Below are 21,057 nucleotides of genomic sequence, written 5' to 3'. Positions count from 1 at the left end.
CCAGGCTACAATCACACCTTCACTTGCTGTGTAGACCTACCCAGAGGCAGGCTGCATTTTAATTAAACTCACTGATGAAGTTGTAAATCAGAGGGCAAAGTCTCCCAGTACCTGTGCATATCTGACTCTGATAGACAGTGCCTCTGTAGCTTGCTCCCTTTCTGCAGTGCCTCCTTTTATTGGGAATGGTCTCATTATGATTTACTGTTTGCTACTTAAAACACTTTCTTTTGAAAAATGGCCCTGAACACAAGACAGAAAGATGAACTCTGCCACCTGGGTGGCTATTTCACATGTCCTGCAGTTTAGAAACCAAACAGCTCAAAGAACCAGAGGACTATGAGCCTGATTTTCATTTACAGTAAATCTTAATGTAACTGAGAATCAGGTCTAGTTTATTTAAAACTAACTGAGGCCTGGTCTACACACAAAGTTGTACCAATACAACTAAAGGTTATTTAGCTAAATCGGTACAACTGTGTGTGGACTCTCGTATATTGTTTTAATGTAAGAGAGTCTACCATTCAGCTTGCACCTGTAAATTTGTTGACAATTTTGGTATTCTGGAAAGTGGAAGGTCACATTCTGTGCCTTGACATAAGGATATTTACAAATTCTATATCCTTTGTGCTGATCCAGCTTTGTACAATGCATGCACTGGAAATGACCGTATGACATACTGATTGGAGTTGTGCAATGCAGAATCAAAATGATTTCCTACCTTTAGTGATTGCCCTAGTCCAATCTATAATTGCAAGGGGATCAATACAACTTGCCCTGAAGCTCTACTCCTGAAGGAAGATATTCTTTGCTAGACCATTTGGATCCAGTTTGCAGCTATAAAGAATTACTTGGTTTGCCAGTAGAGATGAGATTTCTATTGGCATGAGTGCTTTATTAGATGCAAATAGGTTTTCCATTCACAGGGCAAGATGAGATGAGTTAAGGAGAGATTTTCAGCCTCTAAATTTTCAAACTACCTTGGTTTATGGTAGATTCTTCATGTTACTTTACTGTAACTTTTGGGAATAAAACCCTTTAATTTCCATTTTTAAAAGAAGAATCCCTGATGGAACAGTGAAATGTATATAATTGAGGATGCACTGGTTACTTATATTCTTGATTACTATGGTTTCTTCGCTGCTTAATAATTTAGCATCAGAATATTCGATTAGGACTAGGTGTTCAAATCTCACATTTTAAGTATTATTAATACTAAATAGTAATACTTTTACCACTAACATACCACTTTACAAATATTAATTACATTTACAAAGTGTAGATAATTATGGACAGTGTTATCCTCTCCATTTTACAGAAGAGAATAGTGAGGCAGAAAGATTTAAGGCCTAGTTCCTGGTCCCATTGAAATCAATGGAAGTTTTGCCATAAACTTCAGCGGGGGCAAAGATCTTAGTTTAAGTTACTTCTTAAAATCACATAACAAGCAAGTAACAGGGTGGGAGGGTTGCAGTGCCCAGGCTCCAACTTGAGCCCGGAAGTGAATGCTGAAATGAAACAGCCCTGCAGCCCAAGCTCCGCGAGCCTAAGTCAGCTGGCATGGGCCAGCAGCGGGTTTTTCTTTGCTATGTAGACATACCCAATGAGGACTGTGATTGTTTTTGGATTCAAGCTCAACTATTTTCAGCATAACAATATTCTGGTAGTACCCAAAATATGCCAACTGCTTTCAATGTATATAGGAAGACACAGTCCCTGCCTCAAAGAGTTTGCAATCTGGTCCTTTAAAAACATCTACATACTAACTAAAGCCTTGATTCAGCAAGGGAACATAGACCCATTGACTTCAGTGGGACTATACATAAGGCTTAAAGCTATTCATGTGCTTCAATACTTTGTTGAATCAGGGCATAAAGCCTTTAGACTGTGTTTAGTACTTAAGTGAACCTTCCCAATGGCATGTTCTACAGTTGTTCTTTCTCATTTGATACAACTCTGCCTGTATCCTAGTGCTACGCCATGCCAAACCCAGACAATGCCACTGCCACAAAGAATACTCAAAACCAAACTGTAACAAAGAGGCCATGATAGGGTTAACTGAGTCATCTTGAGTATTATAAGATGGAGTCATGCTCTAACCCCCTTCCTACCTCTGTGTGTGTGTGTGTGGGGGGGGGACTCCCACTGACTACACACACACGGTTGTGATGCAGTTATCCAAAGCAGGAAGTTGCCTGCCGTCCTGCGAGTAACTTGTTTTTAGTGCACTGAGGTGTCGCCTTTACAAAAGTGAGGCTCAACAGTGCTCTCAGGCTTTAACCATTGGCGCCTTTGTTAGCAGTCTCACTAGGGAAGCCATGAAAAATAAAACTATCCTCTCATCCCTTTAGGGGTTTATTCAGAACAAGGTGAAGCGTATTGGCAGAACATATGTAGGAAGCTGGCACTGCCACTGCTTGTGCCTGGGAAGTTAGGAAGTGTGACAGAACACTGCATTTGCTAAACCTAATAACAGGTCACTTTTCACCAGCACTATATTTGTTTTTGTTTTTTTAACTGTTCCTTGCCATTTCCAGATCCTTAGCTTCAGCTGAGGAGTACATTATGACATTTTTTCTAGATGTAATGATGCAAATATTAATGTGTCTTTAAAAATCAGTTCTCTCTAATCTGGGGCCACAAACACTAAAATGCCTTAATTCTAATTACAAGATTATTGCATGATGTGCCTACAGGGCAGACGTAAGGTGGTTTGGGTTCCTTACCTATATATTTCTTACCTTTATGAATCTGGATTTCTTTTAAGTGTAACCTAAACTCTAAATATCACGAATTTGTGATGCTTCTTTTTAGGCTAATTACCACATCCCTCTCCTCTTAATCTGCAGCTAAGATGTAGTCTTTTAAATAATATGGGGCTCTTCGCTCGCTAATTGGGTAACATCACTTTGTGGCAGCCAGAGGCAGAGACTCACTTTTCCCAGTCTATTCATCCAGGAATTCTGCAGACGTCTCTAACTCAAGCATTCCTGGCAAAAGTGCATCCTCTCCTGGTGTCTGTTCCTCCAGATGGTCATCACCCAAGAGCAAAGGCTCTGGTGTTTGCATGTCACTCTGCAAGCAGACACGATCCTGATATCATCTTGTGACTTGAGCATCCAAGGGTCCATTCTGCTCCATGATATTATCTGGAATTGACATTCGCTGGCGAGTATTGAACCATTGGTATAGTCTAAGGCCTTGGCTACACTTACCGGCAAGTTCGACGGCTGGAAATCGAACTTCTGGGTTCGACTTATCGCGTCTAGTCTGGACAAGATAAGTCGAACCCGGAAGTGCTCGCCGTCGACTGCGGTACTCCAGCTCGCCGAGAGGAGTACCGCGGAGTCGACGGGGGAGCCTGCCTGCCGAGTGTGGACCAAGGTAAGTTTGAACTAATTCGAAATAAGGTACTTCGAACTTCAGCTACGTTATTCACGTAGCTGAAGTTGCGTACCTTAGTTCGAATTAGGGGGGGTAGTGTAGACCAAGCCTAAGTCCTTTGGCCCAACTTGCTGTCTTTAGCACAATAGTAATTGCTTTGTTTTTGAAAAGCCTGCTTCTTTAGTAGTTCCCTCTCCATGCTGGGATTGATTACATCCACATGAGTTTGTATCTTTCTGCCCATCAAAAGCTGGGCAGGCTTCATACCCATCATAGTTTGAGGAATTGTTCTGTATTTCAACAGAAATTGAGCCGCTTTGTTTCCAAGCTCACATTAATCTTCCTCATCCCATCTCTAAACGTTCTAACAGCTCTCTCTGCTACCAGTAGTCTGTGTGTGTGGCAGAGATCTGTCTGAGCTTTACATAGGTAGCACTGGAGGTGGTTGAAGACATCACATGCACTTCTAATCATTTCAGATGCACTTCCACTATGTCTAGAAACATTTTTCCCATATAGATTTTAGGCCTTTAAAGGCTGTATGTATGTGGAACAATGGGGTGATGGGTACTCTATGAGCAACACTATCTCTCCTGGAAGTTCATCTCCAAGGCTGGAAGGGACATGTGTGATCAGAGGCCATAGAACTTCTCCAAAATAATTCCTACGGCACAAATCAGTCAATTATTCTGCTAACCGCAATTGACTGAAAGCATCTGTATTGTCATGCTGATGCGCTGCCTGACAGACTATCCCATTCTCATCAGCAGTTTTGTAAAGAGACTGCTTAACGCAACAAAAATATATCCACTTACAGGACTGCACGTTGAAAACTTGCCACTTTATTTAATTACATCACAATAGTGTGTGTGTGAGGGGGTGGGGTGGGGAGGAGAATTCCCACTGACTAAACAGGAAGCAAGGAAAGGGTCTGGCTTCATCCCATAATACTCTGGATAACCCAATCAGTGGTGGATTAGCCACTGGGATCCGTGCCTGAGGGCCTCTGAAAAATGGTCACCACTGCACCCAACCTGCCCCGCCCACCTAGTGCTCCTGCCAGGGAGGGGGTGTGTGCTGGGGCTTGCCCCACTCCATCCACCTGGTGCTCCTGCCAGCGAGCTGGGTCAGGGCACGAGGGCTTCCCCCACTCCCCTTGACCATGGTTCCCAGCAGGAGCCTTGGGGGGTGGGTGGAAGAGGTGGGGAGGGGCCCCCAGTACATCACAAAACTGTAATCCGCCTCTGAACAAGGTAAACCTATCATGACCACAACCTAAAGTGCAAGCTTCAAGCAGGTCAATTCACAGAGCTCTTTGAGCTAAATAAATCAAAAACATTTACAATGACATCTATGACAATCAGTGACTTGAACCAAAAGGAGTGTGGCTTTACTCTAATCACAAGCCTTAAGACCGAACTCATCTAATTATATTTTGCACTTAATAAAGTAATCAGAGCTGCTTTGATTTAGGAGAGAAGAAGCAGTTTGACCTAGTGGAGAGAGCACTGACTTGGACTCAAAAGACCTGGGTTCTATTCCTGTATTTCCAACTGACCTGTGGGATGACCTTAGGTAAGTCACTTCCCTTCCCTGTCACTCAGTTTCTCCATTTGTAAAATAGGGATGAAAATACTGATCTCCTTTATAAAGCACTTTGAGGTCTTCTGATGAGAAATGCTATATAAGAGCTCTTATATGTGATGATTGATTTAGGTTATGCATAGATAAGAGCACGTAAAAACTAAAAAATAATTCTGTGTCACATTAATTGAAATTACCTTTATTTGCTCTAATAAAAGACTATGTTCCTCACTAGAATCATTTGAACTCAAAGTTGCCTACAGCTTCCTCACAATATTTGTGAGTAACTGTTTTGTGTTTAGATAACTAAATTGAGAGGGAAAAAATGTCAGCAAAGAGAATGAAATGACAAGCTTTTTCAGAGGTTTTGAATTCTGGGCGTTTGGGGTTTAAGTATTCTCCCTGGACTTTTAGCTAAAATCTCAATTGTCGAAGAAATAAAAAGAAAAAAAGAAATAGCTATTAGGATTATTAACCTTTAATCTTAGCTTTTCAAATTACAATAACATCCTTTCTTTGAAGAGATCTTAAATCAATTATTCCCTTTTTGTTACAAAAGGATCTGAGCATGCTTCTGTTAAGCGGGGATTATGAGATAAAGCCCATAATGGGGAGATAGCAGATTCAAGGTGACAATGTTTCATTACCTAATACCAAACTAATGTAGCATTAAGAATTTTCTGTTCATTAGGTCTATAGTTCATATTACTGACTAATAGTCTGCAAAATATCACTTTGTAAACCAAAGCTGTTTTTAGTTATAGACACATTAGGAAAAAATAACAGTGATGAATTATAATCCCCAGAAGAGATTACTGAAACACCAACAGATTGTTAACTATGGTGGCACATGTAGTTCTGCTAATAGACAGACTCCTAGCCAGACTGTGGCGTTTACAGCCAATTTTCAATATTAGCCTCTAATTTGGTTGCATCCAATTTTTGTATGTCTTGCCTAAGTGACCTTGTGGCCTGATTTTCAGAAGTGCTCTATACCTGTAGCTCCCACGGATTAACAATGATGTTTTTGGTGCTCAGCATTTCCAAAAATCCAGCCCAAATTGCCTCAAGTTAGGCACTGATCAACTGAGACACCCTTACCTTATTGAAGTGAAACTGAAGAGGTGATGTTACCACAATATATAAGTACCTGCATCGGTAGAATATATATCCGATATCAGAGGGCTCTTTAATTTAGAAGACAAAAAACGATAAGAAGATCCTGGAAGTTGAAGTTAGAAAAATTCAAACAGGAAATAAGACACAATTTAACAGTGAAGGCAACAAAAAACTGAAACGGACAAGGTCAGAAAAGGTGAACAGTACTCAGCTTTGCGGCGCTGACTCACCCCCCAGGAATGTGAGGTCTGAAGGCTATAAAGGTGCAAGCCCTGGGCATGGAAAGCCCCTTTTTCCACACAGCAGGCAAGACAGCATCCACCCTCCTTCCCCTAGAGGTGGTGAATATCAGGTTGGGTTAGGAACTGCTATGGACTTTGTGCTAGTCGATCCTTTTGGGGGGGGGGGGGAGGGGGCAGGAAGGAATTTTTCCCACACCACCAGATTGGCTTCAGTGGAGTGAGTTTTTTTCACCTTCCCCACAGCAGGTGTCAGGGAAGACCTTTTCTGTTAAGAAGAAAAGGTGGTAGGCCATATGTTGCAACTTATTTTGTAAGTGTGGGGCGGATGTACTCCATGGGGAAGGCATCCAGTGACCAGATAAATGGCCTGGTAAAGGACTTAAAAGGAGGTGCTGGATAAAGGAACAGAACAGGGAGAGGGGTTGGGGACTCCTAGGATTGGTACGGCAGGGAGCCAACCCTCCCCACCCCATTCTTATAGCCCACCTTAAACTTCCTAAAAGGGGGGTAGATTGTAAGGTCCAAGCCATGAGTTGGCTGCGGGGACCTGGATGGAAAATGAAGTGGGGCTGGGGAAAGCCCTGGGACATGATTTGATTAAGCATGGATTTGTCTGCACTCTATACTTTATCTGCCGGGTAGTCCCAGACATCTATATAATAAATTTGCAGCCTGATTAAAATCCATATCAAGTGTCTCCTGTCCTTCTTTCGGTATACCCAGACAACCTTACCTTATTGAAGTGAAACCGAAGAGGTGACTTTATCACAATGTATAAATACCTGCATCGGTAGAATATATATCCAATATCAGAGGGCTCTTTAATCTAGAAAACAAAAAACCATAACAAGATCCTGGAAGCTGAAGTTAGAAAAACTCAAACGGATTGCCAAATTTGCATCCCTAGAGAGTGGATGTCTTTCTAAAAGATCTGCTCTACTTCAACCACAAATTGTTAGGCATGATCCATGAATTACTGGGTGAAATTCTATGGTCTGTTTCATGCAGGAGGTCAGTCTAGATTTTTATAACCTCTTCTGGCTTTAAAATCGCTATGAATCCGTAAAATTTGAGGCAATTTGTTACAAGAATGGCCTTAGCCACTAAAGACAGTATGGAACAGCTTCACTTCAGGGGCACTATGAAATGAACTGTGTACCAGGAGGAAACAAACAATTTCTGGTGATCACAGTGGATGAAAAACAAAATAAGGATCCTAGAGATCCCCAGGTATCTTCCAGAAGTGCCTATTTCAGAATATTTTTCATGATATGAAGACTGCACAGCTTAAAGTTTGAAACACAAAATTAAAAATTCACTTCTTCCACTAGCTCTAATATTTTGTTTTCACAGAAAATAGACAACTTAGAAATGTTGCCTTATCCAGGTAGGGTGTATTGTTGTTGAAATTATTGGAACAGCAGAAACTGATCCTCTGAAATCAATTGACAGACTCTTAATAGTCTAAATAAATGTTTTTTCTGGATATGACATGGTTTCTTCTGCAGAAGTCTCCTTGTCCATGATGTCAAGTATCTGGGGTAGCCGTGTTAGTCTGTATTCAGAAAAACAACAAGGAGTCCGGTGGCACCTTAAAGACTAACAGATTTATTTGGGCATAAGCTTTCGTGCATCTGAAGAAGTGAGGATTTTTACCCACGAAAGCTTGTGCCCAAATAAATCTGTTAGTCTTTAAGGTGCCACCGGACTCCTTGTTGTTCTTGTCCATGAATACTGATCACATTCATATTCTAGGATATTCAAAGCACCAGCTAACTAAGAGGTTGTTAGCTTTAAAAATCAAAGTCTCATTGAATTCAGAGATGTTAAAGTGATGAATAAATAACACTAAGACTGAGTACCTGGAAATAATATAGTCCTTTATATGCACTTGAGCAGGTCTAAGTCTAGTGGCAGCACAATATAATTTGTGGTCACAAGAAGGGTTGGTCATATGTTCACAGGCTGGCACTTGGAGTCAGTATGCTTGACTTCTAGAAGAAAAAAAGGACCTTCCCCTTCTGTCAACCCTGAAGTCTGGGTTCTGAAGGAAGGTGCATCCAATCCTCCACGGTCAGAAAAGGGGTTGACTGAACATGGGAACTTTGGGAAAAGAGAGAAATAAAAGAAATTTTAGGGGGCTTCCTGTAACCCCCTCCCTCTGCAAAACCAAAAGGCCCTTATTACAATAATTGAGGATTTTAATACTTGTTTATTGTGGAGAGATGGAGGGCTGAGTTGGTCCTGACAGGATTTTTGTATGCATTTTTGTAAGGAAGCTAAGCACTCTAGACTGGGACTCACTGTCCCCTCCTGCCAAATAACTATTGGAAGAGCCTGGGAGATCTCCTCACAGAGTGTTCCTGGATGCTCCAAAGGGAACGTTCTGCTCCCCCCCAGGACTGTGGATCTTAAGGATTTATCGGACACATGGCCAGCTCAGTTCTAGGGCCTTTCCCCCGTCACCTGTAGCATAGGTTCAAAGGACAGGATGCACTCAAATCTTCCCTGAAATGGCTTCACCTAGTACGCTCCCTGGAACATCTGGGGGTGGGTGGAGAGCTATACTGACAGAAAATCTCATTGGTGATGGTGGGAGGATAAAATAGATCTGTTCCTAGCCTGCACCCTCCCCCACTTGTGGAGTCCCAGGAAAGGGAAATGGTGTTAAAAAAAGAAAGCCCTTCCCCTGCTTCTATACAAAGCTCTTTATTTGGCTTTGGGTAATGAACACAGTTTGGGCCCTGAATCTGAGACCAAAAAGATAGCCCCTTTGGGCATCTTTTAGACCCTTCTCCAAACCTTGAGGTTTGCCCAGCACTAATCTGCTCATCAAATTGTAATGAATAAGTAAAACTAAGCTTTTCATTGTGGCTGCATGGGACTGCAATTAAAGAAATCCAAAAGGCTCTTTCCAAACAGTGAACTGCATTCAAGAGCCACATGAGCATTCTTTTTGACTTTAGATATTCTGTTTTGAGAGGCATTCAGCAGGAATGTGCTAGCAAAAATCATACATGGAAAGATTGCTGGGCAAACTGATCAGAGATTTCCATTATTCCATCCACTTTAACTTTTTTCCTGCTGTAGCTCTTTAATTAAAGTCTATTACTTTAGCATCAGGGTGCTCAATTTTACCAGAAAGGGGGATGCTAAGTACACCAAGCTTATTTCACGTATACTAGTGAAAGCATGTTAGCTCAGTGATTGCTTCCCTAAATGCCTACCAGATATAGTATGTCAGAAAAATTGGGTTAAAAGGGTTCCAGAACTGAAGCCTAGTCAAAGGGAAACAGCCAGAGAGCTTTATTTTACTGCCTGCACTGACAGGTCACTGGATTTTGATTATGCAGTCAGATACGGTATTCATCCCCTTGATAATGAAAGGTGGGTGGCTGGCTGGAGAAAAAAAGGCATGCAAGACAGCCTTTCAGTCATTGTCTGTGCTATTTCTAGTAATCCTCCTTGCTGTCTAACTCATATGTTCAGGAAGGATTTGGGCCTGTGGGGGTAAATGGAATTGAAATCTCTCAAGAGGAAAAACTGATAAGGGAACAATGTATACTTGCTAGCATTTCTAGGAGAAGATGTTTAACAAAAGAAGCAGACTGTGTTCTGTATTAGATTACTGCCTGACTGCCCGGATTGCTGTCACCGGTGCTTTAGAACACCAGCTAAAAACAATACAAAAGCTGTGGCTGTTATACAGCTCTTTCATGAAACTTTACCAACTTGATCCAAAATACCACTGATCAAATTTAATAATAATGCAGCTCACTCATCATCTTTTGATAACTGTACAGTGCCTGGAGGAAAAAAGTCTTCTAGAATCTATGAACCCTGTCCCGTCCCCCCCCCATACCTCCATTTCTTTCACAGCCCCTTTTGATGGGCTGGAAGAGTGCGGTCGGGGGGACTAGATGACCAGCTGCTCTGTAACATGGGTTTTTCTAATTTGGTGCGTCTCGGGTCTTGATGCCTCTTCTTGTGCTCCATGTCTCTCTGGCTCTTTCCAGGTCCTGATCCTGGGTCCCTGATCTGCAGAGAAAATCAGAGGTTAAAAGTGTCAACAGCAATATTGTGTCTGTACAGAATCAAAAGCATGCAGTGTAATTCAGTACAGATCTGACAGTTCGGAGTAGAAGATAAGCATTTTACTTCATTGTTTTCTCTGCAGGAACTAACTAGTGAAGCTTTCAGTGGCTGAGAAGGCTTGCAGTCTATCGCAGTTTCTTGCTGGCCAGTCAAATTCCCTCCTATGCTGCTGTTAGCGGAAGGAGACATCTTGCTTTCTGTGAGATAGTGTCATTGTGAACTATTGTTAGTTAAAGTCATTGACATGATCTGAGCAGGGAAAACAGCTGATATTCACGTCCAAACAAACAAAATCCACTTTTTGGATTCTCCATTTTCTATCAGTAGGCACCTACATACACAGAGCTAGATGGTGCCTGTCGCCGCTCATAGGCATAGGGATTGGGCCAGCTAGGCTGCATGTTGCTCCCTTGTGCTCAGTATGCAAAACCTGCTTCAGACTAGTGCCTCCAACAACACTAGGCCCCCCCAAAGGGAGATGGGCAAAGGCAGGTTTTTAATCCGCCTCTCCTTTACACCTCTGTGACAGAGTTGGCTGCCTCCTGAGCACGCCCGCATGGGCAGAGGTCACTCTGCAGTACCCTCTCTCTGTTTTCCCCCTTGGTTCCTTAGTAAACTTAAAAAACAACCCAAAGTTAGTTAAAACATTCCTCTTCTGGGGACCAATTTATTCAGCCCTGTTGATACATAGTGACTCTCCAGGCCCACTCCCCGTTCTCTCCTTTAGATAGGTGGTCACTCATGCATTCCCAGAATATTGGCGATTGCAGCACTTATAGGAATGGTGTGGGCCTGCCCCTGCCAACAGGACCCCACCCCTACCAGAGTGACCTCGGATGCATGATGCATTTGAGGATGCTATTTTTTAAGAGGACGCTACCCCTGCCAGCATGACTTTGCATGTGAGATCACACCTCACTGGGGAAGGGGGCATTATTTTTTTTAGAGTGCACCGCTCTATCCCCACCACCATGACTTTGACTGCGAGATCACACCTCATGGGAGGGGCACCATTTTTAAGAGTGCACTGCTCCGTCCCCACCAGTATGACTTTGTGTGCAATGTCACACTGACAGGGACGAAGCAGCATGTTCTTCAAAATGGCACCCCTTTCCAATACCAGACAAAGCCAAGACCGGTTTTGTCTGCGTACCGGCCAGGGGACATACAGTAGAAAAGCAGGACTGTTTGGTTTAATACCGGACAAGTGGCCTGCCTACTCTTAGGGAGGGAGTCCCCCTAGTCCTTCTTCCCAGAGCTGGGTGCTAGTGCAGTCTCTCTCAGACTTCAAGCAGACGTTTAGCCCTTCAGGTCAAGGCCCACCCCTCTCTCAGGTTTTCTCTCCCCCTTCCCCATTTGATAGGGCGTCTCCAGTCCTCCATCCCAGGCCTAAGTCAAAAGTCAAGCTTTACTTGGCTGGAATTTAGTCTCCTGGCTCAGACTTATCAAGTCCCTTGGTATCAGGGTCTTCTCTTCAGGAGCCTCTCTCACTCACTCCAGTGTCATGAGCGCCCCATCACCACCACATTTACCACAATACCCTGCCATCCTCTAGGGAATCTGCTGTCCTCCATCAAGCCCAACCCAGGCTGTTAACACTGCACCTGTGGGCTGGAGCTCTTCCTTCACTAATCAGAATTGGCTGGCTGATTAGCCAAACCACCCTGTTACAAACACAGAGCAGAGGGGAAAACTTACTGCAGCTTTACAAAAGGATTCACAGAGGCTGTACTTGCTCCATGAATCCAGAGGCACTGTGCCTAATTGAAGCATAATACCATTAAGCCCCTGCTGTGGCACACCTACCCCCGGCTGTGGCTTAAAGCCTCAGTTCAGCCCCTAATTTTAATTTTTATGAATCCTCTTGATCAGTTTTGCAATTGTTTAACTTTTAACTGCTCTAGATTGTGACTTCTAATATGAAACACCCTCTCTGCTTCATTTGCATTCAATACAACCCCCTTTTCCCCACATTAATAAAAACAGACACTAAAATATCTCTGTTTTGCAATGATAATTTCTGGCATCATTTAAAACCCCAGTTTATTATGCGAGCATTAAGCTTCATACAGCTTGATGCAATGCTGGAATACATACCACAGGAAACCAATTTACTTGAATTGTAATGTTAGGATTATCCTTTGGTGTGTCATGACTGATGCTTCATCTGGAGAATGTTTAAAGTTGTCTTGTCAATGAGTGTTAAATGAAATGAATTATTCCAATCTGCTGTCTTTGTCCCTTTCTAATAAATCCATATTCCCTAAATTATAATTAAAAAGAAAAATAAAAGAAATGCAAACAGCATTAAAAACTTAGCACCCCAACATTGTGTGGATTTTTCCTTTTCTGTATCCACATCAATAAGCAATTTAACAATAGAAGAATCTCAACGGGAATTCAACCAATGAAATTAACGTAGAGCAGAACCTTGGACTAAAATAATTCTTTGCCCATGTAATTTCTTGCAGCCACCCTTGTGTGAAAGCCCCCATCAGATTACAGGATTTGTTGTATGTAAATTGAAGACTAAATGCTTCATAGCACCTTTCAGCTCTGCAATGCTGGAAATGAGTTTTTTAATAGGAAATTAGATTAGTAATATTTTAGTCAACAAAAATGTGGAAAAATTCTGCATAAAGATGAGAAAATTATTCATGCAAACTAACTTTTAAAAACAAGAATGAACAATTGTACAATTCTGTACACTGCCACTCACAAAAGAAGTTCTCAGCATTTTTTTTTTTTTTTACCATAGAATGGAATAATCAAATATGGTTTATTTCACATCCATACCCTAGCAATCCTATTTGCCTTTTAAGTCTACAAATACTAAATGAACATCAACAAATTGTATAATTCAGTGGCTTATACTCAGGTTTTGGGATTACATATCTCTATATAGTTTTCATAATAAGTAGCACTATAGTATGTAGGATGAATAGTTACCTGGACATTTCTTTGAATTTCAATCCAAATTGTAGTTTAGTTTTCAGGCCGATCCAAGAGTTGACAGCCTCCATCCTTCTTTGTTCTAGAGCTGGTTAAATTCCCCTCACTGAACTGCAGAAATTAGAGATGGAAAAGACTTCTTAGATTTTAGCTCTCCCCTGGATAATGCAGAACTATTTCCTGTAGCATTCACTTGACTTCTTTTATAGCATAAATATTTCCCAGGAAAATAGTAAATCAGGCCTCCTATTCTATATTAAGACACTATTATTATTAATCACTTATGTGTGGACAGGTGTTTACAATAAGTTGAGGGGCCAAAGAACCCAGCCTTACCTTGAGACCAGTGTCTTGATCATACAGCGTAATGTGTGCTGAAAGTGTGGGAGGACGTGTGTGTGCATCACATAAAAAGGATAAACAGAAGGGTGTAAGAATGAAACAAAAAGAGGGGGATAATGCAGGCCCCCCTCTCTTACACTAATTTATACTTACATATACTTTCCCACGAACAAATAATGTACACCAATGCTGTCGCTTCAACTTTGGTCAATGACTGCCAGGAGTCTGCACTGTAAATGAAGAAGACTCTTTGCAGCTCATAAATTAGAGATGGTTTGATAGACTGTGGATGAAAATCTGCCAAGCCAGGAAGCCACAGAGCAGAGCTGGCAAACCTGATATGGTATGAGATGATAATTCAGCTAGAATTTAAGTGAGGCAGGGTTTATGGTATGGATTAAGAGGTAGAGAGTGTCGGAAGAAGCAAAACTGGGTTTAATAGGGCATGACAGACAGCTGGATATATAGGAAGAGAAGGAAGGAACAAATCTGAAGGCAGAGAAAAAAAACTGGAGAGGGGGCAGAAAGTGGTGGTGAGACCCCAGGTGAATTGGAGGACTGGGCCCTTCTCTGGTTGATAACTGACAATCATCACAACTTTATCGGGTTCCTTGTCAACACCCTATAAAGAACTCAGGAAAGAAACAATACAGCCAGGACCAGCCTAGACACAGGGATCACTTTGCAGGCATCCCTGACTCACAGAGGAACTCAAGTCCTTTCTGAGTATAACCAAGACAAAACGCCATGACTGAGGCAATGTCCTCGCAATGCCAGAGTTTTTCCTGTCTGGATTTGGGAAAAGGAGAGGCAGAACCTCCCAAACTGTAGCATTCATTATGTCCTTCCACTACATGGAGAAAAGGACATTTTCTACCTGAGAGCCAAATTGCAACCGCAGTTAATGGAGTTGCACAAGGTGTACATCAGGTCAGAATTTGTCTCCAAGAGACTAGAAGGTTTCTCCCACCAAAGAATGGCTGTTGAGCCCCCTATGTACAATGACATGGAATTACTGACAAGAACTGCTTTTCCTTCAGTTCATGTTGGAAAGTGAGACTGGGCTCTGCTAAACACAAAAGGATTGTGCAGGGATTTGCACAGGTGACTTGGACAAACTCCAACCAAGGTAATTAAATTTTGCCTTCCAAAGGTTCCCTTGATATCTCAATTGCTCACAGTATTCTTCTTCACTTCCTGTTCTAAACTGTTGTGCAGAGCTGTGGACAGTTCCCGCGTTTTACACCAGAGATGGCTGCAGGTCAATGGTGGACAAGTGATTCCTGTATATAAATAACAGCACTGAGCAAGTAATTGGTAGCATCTCTAAAAATAACCCCTTCCTTTATGTCTCACACTGGCCTAATAACTTGTCCACACTCTACTCATCTCCTGTCTGAACTACCACACTCTCCTCCCCTTGGCTCTTTTTTATACTGTCACCCTCCTCTGGTCTTCCAAAAATGCTGCTGTTAATTCATCCTTTTCACCCTTCCCCATCAATTTGAGTCACTTCACAGGCTTCCAGAAGACAAGAGAAGAGGTGAGAGGTAGGGGGGGAAAAGAACCAAATCATTAAGATGCTCAGTACAGGCTGTGCCTAACCATGCCAATTCCTCACCCTTTCCCCCTCTTGTTGTCCATTTATGAACCTCATTTGAAATGTCATGTCAAATTAAGATTGAATATTCTCTCAGGCAAGGACTCTGTTGTGTTGGTGACACTAAAAATAGTAAAAATATTAACAGGTTTCAGAGTAGCAGCCGTGTTAGTCTGTATCTGCAAAAAGAAGAACAGGAGTACTTGTGGCACCTTAGAGACTAACAAATTTGTTAGTCTCTAAGGTGCCACAAGTACTCCTGTTCTTTTTTTAAAAATATTAACAATCCATTTTGGCAAATTTCACCTTTTATTCTGTTTGCAAATTGTCTTTAAAGAAATGGTCAAATTTCCTAATGTGAGTAAAAATTATTTGCTTATTTCTTCAGTGTCAAAATCATGGTTTGCCAGATTGCTGACAATTATTATAATATAATAATTAATGGAGAGATAACCCATCTCCTAGAACTGGAAGGGACCTTGAAAGGTCATCTAGTCCAGCCCCCTACCTTCACTAGCAGGACCAAGTACTGATTTTGCCCCAGATCCCCAAGTGGACCCCTCAAGGATTGAACTCACAACCCTGGGTTTAGCAGGCCAATGCTCAAACCACTGAGCTATCCCACCCACCATGTGTGTCATGTTGGTTACTTAATTGTGTGATATTGTTTCTGTCTCCTCACTGGATGACTGCCGTACATAACCAACACACTGAGAACTGTGAACTTCACCACAGAATATACAACCTAAAATGTGCTTTGGGGAACACAGAAATAAGTATTTTTAACAAATATTGGCAGATTTTTTCCCCACTATTTTCTCAACTCTATTATATATTTTGCTAAGTACTTAGGGACAAAGGGAGCTATTTACACATCACTGTTAGATTCAAATGCTTTAGGCAAAGATACTCCCTTTCGTAGGCAAGAGATGCTCATAGCTTTTAAAGATCTGGCTGCACAGCGCTGCACCCCACTGAGTATTACATGGCCTTGTGCTTATCCTTAGGAAGGACATCAAATCTGAATTAAATTCCAGAATAAAGTCTCAGTCTTTGGAAGAGTCCAAACAGAAATAAGAACCAAACCAATGGAGGAACAAAAGTTAACGTCTTCTCCAGCTTACTGGGAGCAGGAAAAAAAGAGATTGTGGATGTCAACTGTGGCTTGCGAGAACACAAGCACCTTGAAAACTCATTTCCTAAGATAATTCTTCAATTTTAAAGTACCCTCGAGAGTCCATTTCCTCTTTTTATGAGGGAGACACCCCCCCCTCCTCAGAGGAACTGGAAAAGGGAACCTCTTAATTGAAAAGACGAGGCCTGAACAAACCATTGGTGCTATGCCAGGCACTGAGGGGAGACTCCAGGTCAGACTACTGAAGTTTAGCTGGAGCAGGGCATAGGTGCTGGAACTAAGGGAGCTGGAGGTGCTGCTGCACCCTCTGACTTAAAGTGGTTTCCATAATATACAGGGTTTACAGTTTGGTTCAATGGCTCTCAGCACCCCCGCTATAAAAATTATTCCAGCACCCCTGGATCAGTGGTCCCCAAACTGTGGGGTGCTCCCGCATGGAGGGGGTGCAGAGGAAATTTTGGGAGGCATGGTAATGCCTGGGCCAGCCCCCATGGAGGGCGGGGAGGGAGTGCCACCCAGCCCCGCTCCATCCCCAGCCCCACTCTGCCCCAGTCTTGGCCTCTGGCTCCTGGCCCCGGCTACCAGGTGGGGGAGGGGGCACAGACAAATTCCACTACAGTTAAGGGGGAGTGCGACAGAAAAGGTTTGGGGACCACTGAGCTAGAGGATGTTTGACTGGGATCTGGAAGTTATAAACTATTGGATTTAGCACATTTGAGCATCTTTGGCTTTCTCTTTGCCATGGCTGGAAGCTCACCACAAAAAATGTGGGTGCATTTAAATAAGGCAGTTAGTCTCAACACATCTCTGATTTGTTCAAAGTTCTTGTTGACGGCTCTGAGCAGGAAAACAAACAGTTTAGATGGTTTTTTATTTAGAGCAGCAAAACGTGTCATTCCCAATATAATTAATAATCCAGCCTTATAAATATTGTCTAACTAGCTGTGTCAATTAACAAGTTCCTCCTGCTCTTCTTATGCAGTATGAGCATGTTGCCAAATATAACTACAGAATGAGGTCATTTAAAAAGTCTATCCTCATTTTAGAGGAATTACTGTTTTAGGGATATTCCCTATACTTAAAATGGGAATACTGCTGGAACCAAGAAAACATCAAAAATCAAAATGAAGGATTCAAGTGTAAAAATCAAGATATGCTAACTTTAAAAAGACCTTTTTAAATGTTAAATTGAAAATTCAAACTATTTATTATTTATAACCCACCAACAATATGCTCAGTGCATTACAGGATGGAAAATGCATATAGACCCTGACTCAAGGATCTCACAGTCTAACACACACACACATACACACACACACACACACAGGAAATCCACAGAAGGAAAGTATGGAGGATTATTAAAGTTGTATTATTCCTTTTATTATTGATTCACTTCTTTTGGACAATACACTAGGAGTATATCTTTAGAAAGGACCTTAGTCTATATGGCTACTGCCCGCTCTTCTCTCAAATCTCTGCTCCAGACAAATTTCTCTTTGATCCTTACAAGAAATTAGTCAAATGCTAATGGATGCGATCAATATTAGTTTATAAAAACAGCAGTTGAAGGTTTCATGTTTTATTCCTCTTCCCCACCCCATCCTCTTTTTAGCTTGTTTTCATAAGCCTCTTCTATATAGCCAGCACCATATAGGATACATGTAGCTACACGCAGCAGTGAAAAACAGGCGGTGTCCACAATGCCATGTGTAGCTACCTGTAGCTGCCAGAGCCTTTCCCCGCTGCCTCTCACCTGCCAGAGCCTTTCCCCACTGCATTGCGGAAAAGCTCCAGCAATGGGGAGCTGCTAGACTTTCCCTGCTGCCTCCCCCTCCCAGAGCCTTTCACTGAGGCGGGAAAAGGCTCCAGCACCAGGGGCAGAGGCAGCAAGACACTACACTGCTAAAAATAGCAGCGTAAATGTGGGAGCCGCTGCTTGGGCACATAGAGAGCCATGCAGGGTACATGCCCTATTGTTCTGTATTCTGCTCACCTAAGCAATGTCTCACTGCTATTTATACTTGTGCTAGCTGGGCGTGCAGTGTCTGTACTCTACACACCACCGTACCTGTAGACATAGCCTCCGACTGTGAGCTATTCACAGTGGAACTACTATTCCTTTGGACAGAGCCTAGTATGCTGTGGGCATGACCATAACACCAACAATAAATACTAATATCAATCTCGAGAGAGAAAAGGATGATGGGTTTGTAAACCAGAATGGGAGAGGATTCTGTGAGAGTAGGGTGTGTGTATGAGTGGGTGATGAGATTAGATTAATTTGCTCTTAATTTATGTCCAGCTTGAAACCCTTTTCAAGTGTCTTGTAACATTTCTTAAGAGTCTTCTTCCATCTGTGCAGAAACCAGCTGATGATTTGATGCAAATTATTATTGTTTCACGACCCTCATATTGATTTTTTTCTATTTTGGATCGGCATCATTTTGTATCTCTTTTGCATCTGCTTCTGAATTCTGTTGCCTTTATTTGTTTCTCTTGATGGCACAGCACCCATTAATACCCTAGGCTGCTTCTTACTTGTGATTGATATTTTCCCCCTGAGCTTTATCAAACTTATTTTAATATTTTCTGTTCTCAGGGCTCGTGTTTGCAATTTACACTTTATTGTAACAGAGTATTTTTCATTGGTATGTGATTTTAAAAGTGAATCTGCAAGCCCAGGGTGGGATGACACAAAGGTAAGATGAAGAGTATATGAATTTTGTCCTGTATTTGCACGCTATGCATGGTTCCTGACAAGTCCTAAGAACCAGACTGAAGACAGTGTAGAATGAGATGAAGAAACAGTCAAGCCCAGCAAATAAAATTAGGGAATGTTTGCAAATAGGGTTGCAAGCCAGGACATGTAATATCCAAATTCACTTTAAGACTCAACAATGTAAGTTCAAAGGTTTGAATTACTCAAGTGTATCCTGTCTTCAGCCGACACTGCTCATCTGGCACATCTCTCCATTGTCTGGCCAGTGCTTCTTCCCAACATAAGCAGCAGAGATCAATGCTATGCCACTGACGCTCATAAACAGAATGAATGTGAGCCAGACATTAGTAGATTCTTGAAACCTGAACAATATATCCAAGGTCATGATTGGTTTAAAAATTTCTTTTGTTGTCCTTGCTACTATTTGCCAGCAATAAATGGCAGTTGTACTTCATGTCTGTGCTATGCTGGGCACCAAGCCATTTTAACTGTTTTTGATGGCAGGAGTCCTCAAAGATGTACTTGAAAATATTTCAGCCAGAAAAAATAATTCACCGAGGCCACAGACTTGTTTCCAGGGAGGCCCTCGAGCAAGAAGGGGAACATACTTTTACAGAAAGACAAGAAACTCATACATTCATAATATAAAACTCTCCCATAGAATTACAATAGCATTAACAAATTATTTTGATTAGATACCAGAAGGATTCATAGATGATTTTAGGATATCTATTGAGAAAAATAATTTTGACTGATTTTGTAAGACAACACCCACTGCTGGATCCCTCTAAAAGCTCTCTAAAATTCTGTCTCATGACCATTCTTAGATATACTAGCCCACCAGAGGTAGTCTCATGTTAATTGGTCCACAAATGAACTGCTCTAGTAATGTACTTTTTTTAAATTAGCTTTTGGTTTAGTCACTAGTCAGAATTAAAGGTCAGTTCTCTTAAAGCATCTTGCTCCTTCCTCCTAATCGCCCTTTACAACTTAGGAAGTTAATAATAGAAATCCTGTCTATGCTATGTCAGGAAGAAGACAGGATGATGAAGGCAAAAAAAAATTCTTAGCTAACATAACACAGACATTTCCCAAAGAGTACATCTGCCTATTCTTATGAACACATCTAATTATGGCAAATCGTTAACACCTTGAAGAGAGACTTTCATGCCAGGGTAAACTTTAACATACGCCATATTTGCTCTTAAAACACCTTTCATCTGGCTTTTCATACTTTTCCATGCATGTTCCTTTTTCTTATAACAGTTTATCAAGGGCCTAATTTTGAAAAAGGACTCCAACCTTTTTTCCATTTTTATGGATGCAATTTAGTGCCCACAGTTATTTGTGTGTATGAATGCTATCATAGCAACATCAAACTAGCTGATTTGTGGATACAGTACGGAGGTGAGATATCTAGATGGTAGCTGGGCTTGCAAAACTGTGAGTGCAATTATTTGACTACTCTCAATTGCAAGCCACAAAAATGTAGGCTACTTTTCAAAATCAAGCCTAAGAATGTATTTATGCATCAAAAACTGCCTGTGCACCTTGCAGTCCAATCTTTATCTTCCCCAGGAGAGCCTACAATAAAGTCACAATGCAACAAACAGATGTCATGCATATATAGGATTATGACTGATAGTACTGGAGGATCCAAGAACAGGAGAAGCCATGTGAAGAGGGGACAAAAGCAGACCCAGCCTCAATACTAATGGAGTTTCATTGGCACAGTAACGATGCTTTATCTATAAGTCTTCTCTTTTCAAGTTTTGTCCAGCATTGACATCTTTCTTTAAGGCCCAAAACCTTAATCCTGAGCAAAGCCTGAGTAAACAGTCTTTGAAGAGGGGCTCTTCATGCCAGCTTGCTGGGGACAGAATCT

This window comes from Chrysemys picta, chromosome 2 (genome assembly GCF_011386835.1).
Source record: "Chrysemys picta bellii isolate R12L10 chromosome 2, ASM1138683v2, whole genome shotgun sequence".
NCBI lineage: Eukaryota > Metazoa > Chordata > Testudines > Emydidae > Chrysemys > Chrysemys picta.
Note: the sequence above shows the minus strand (reverse complement) of the source record.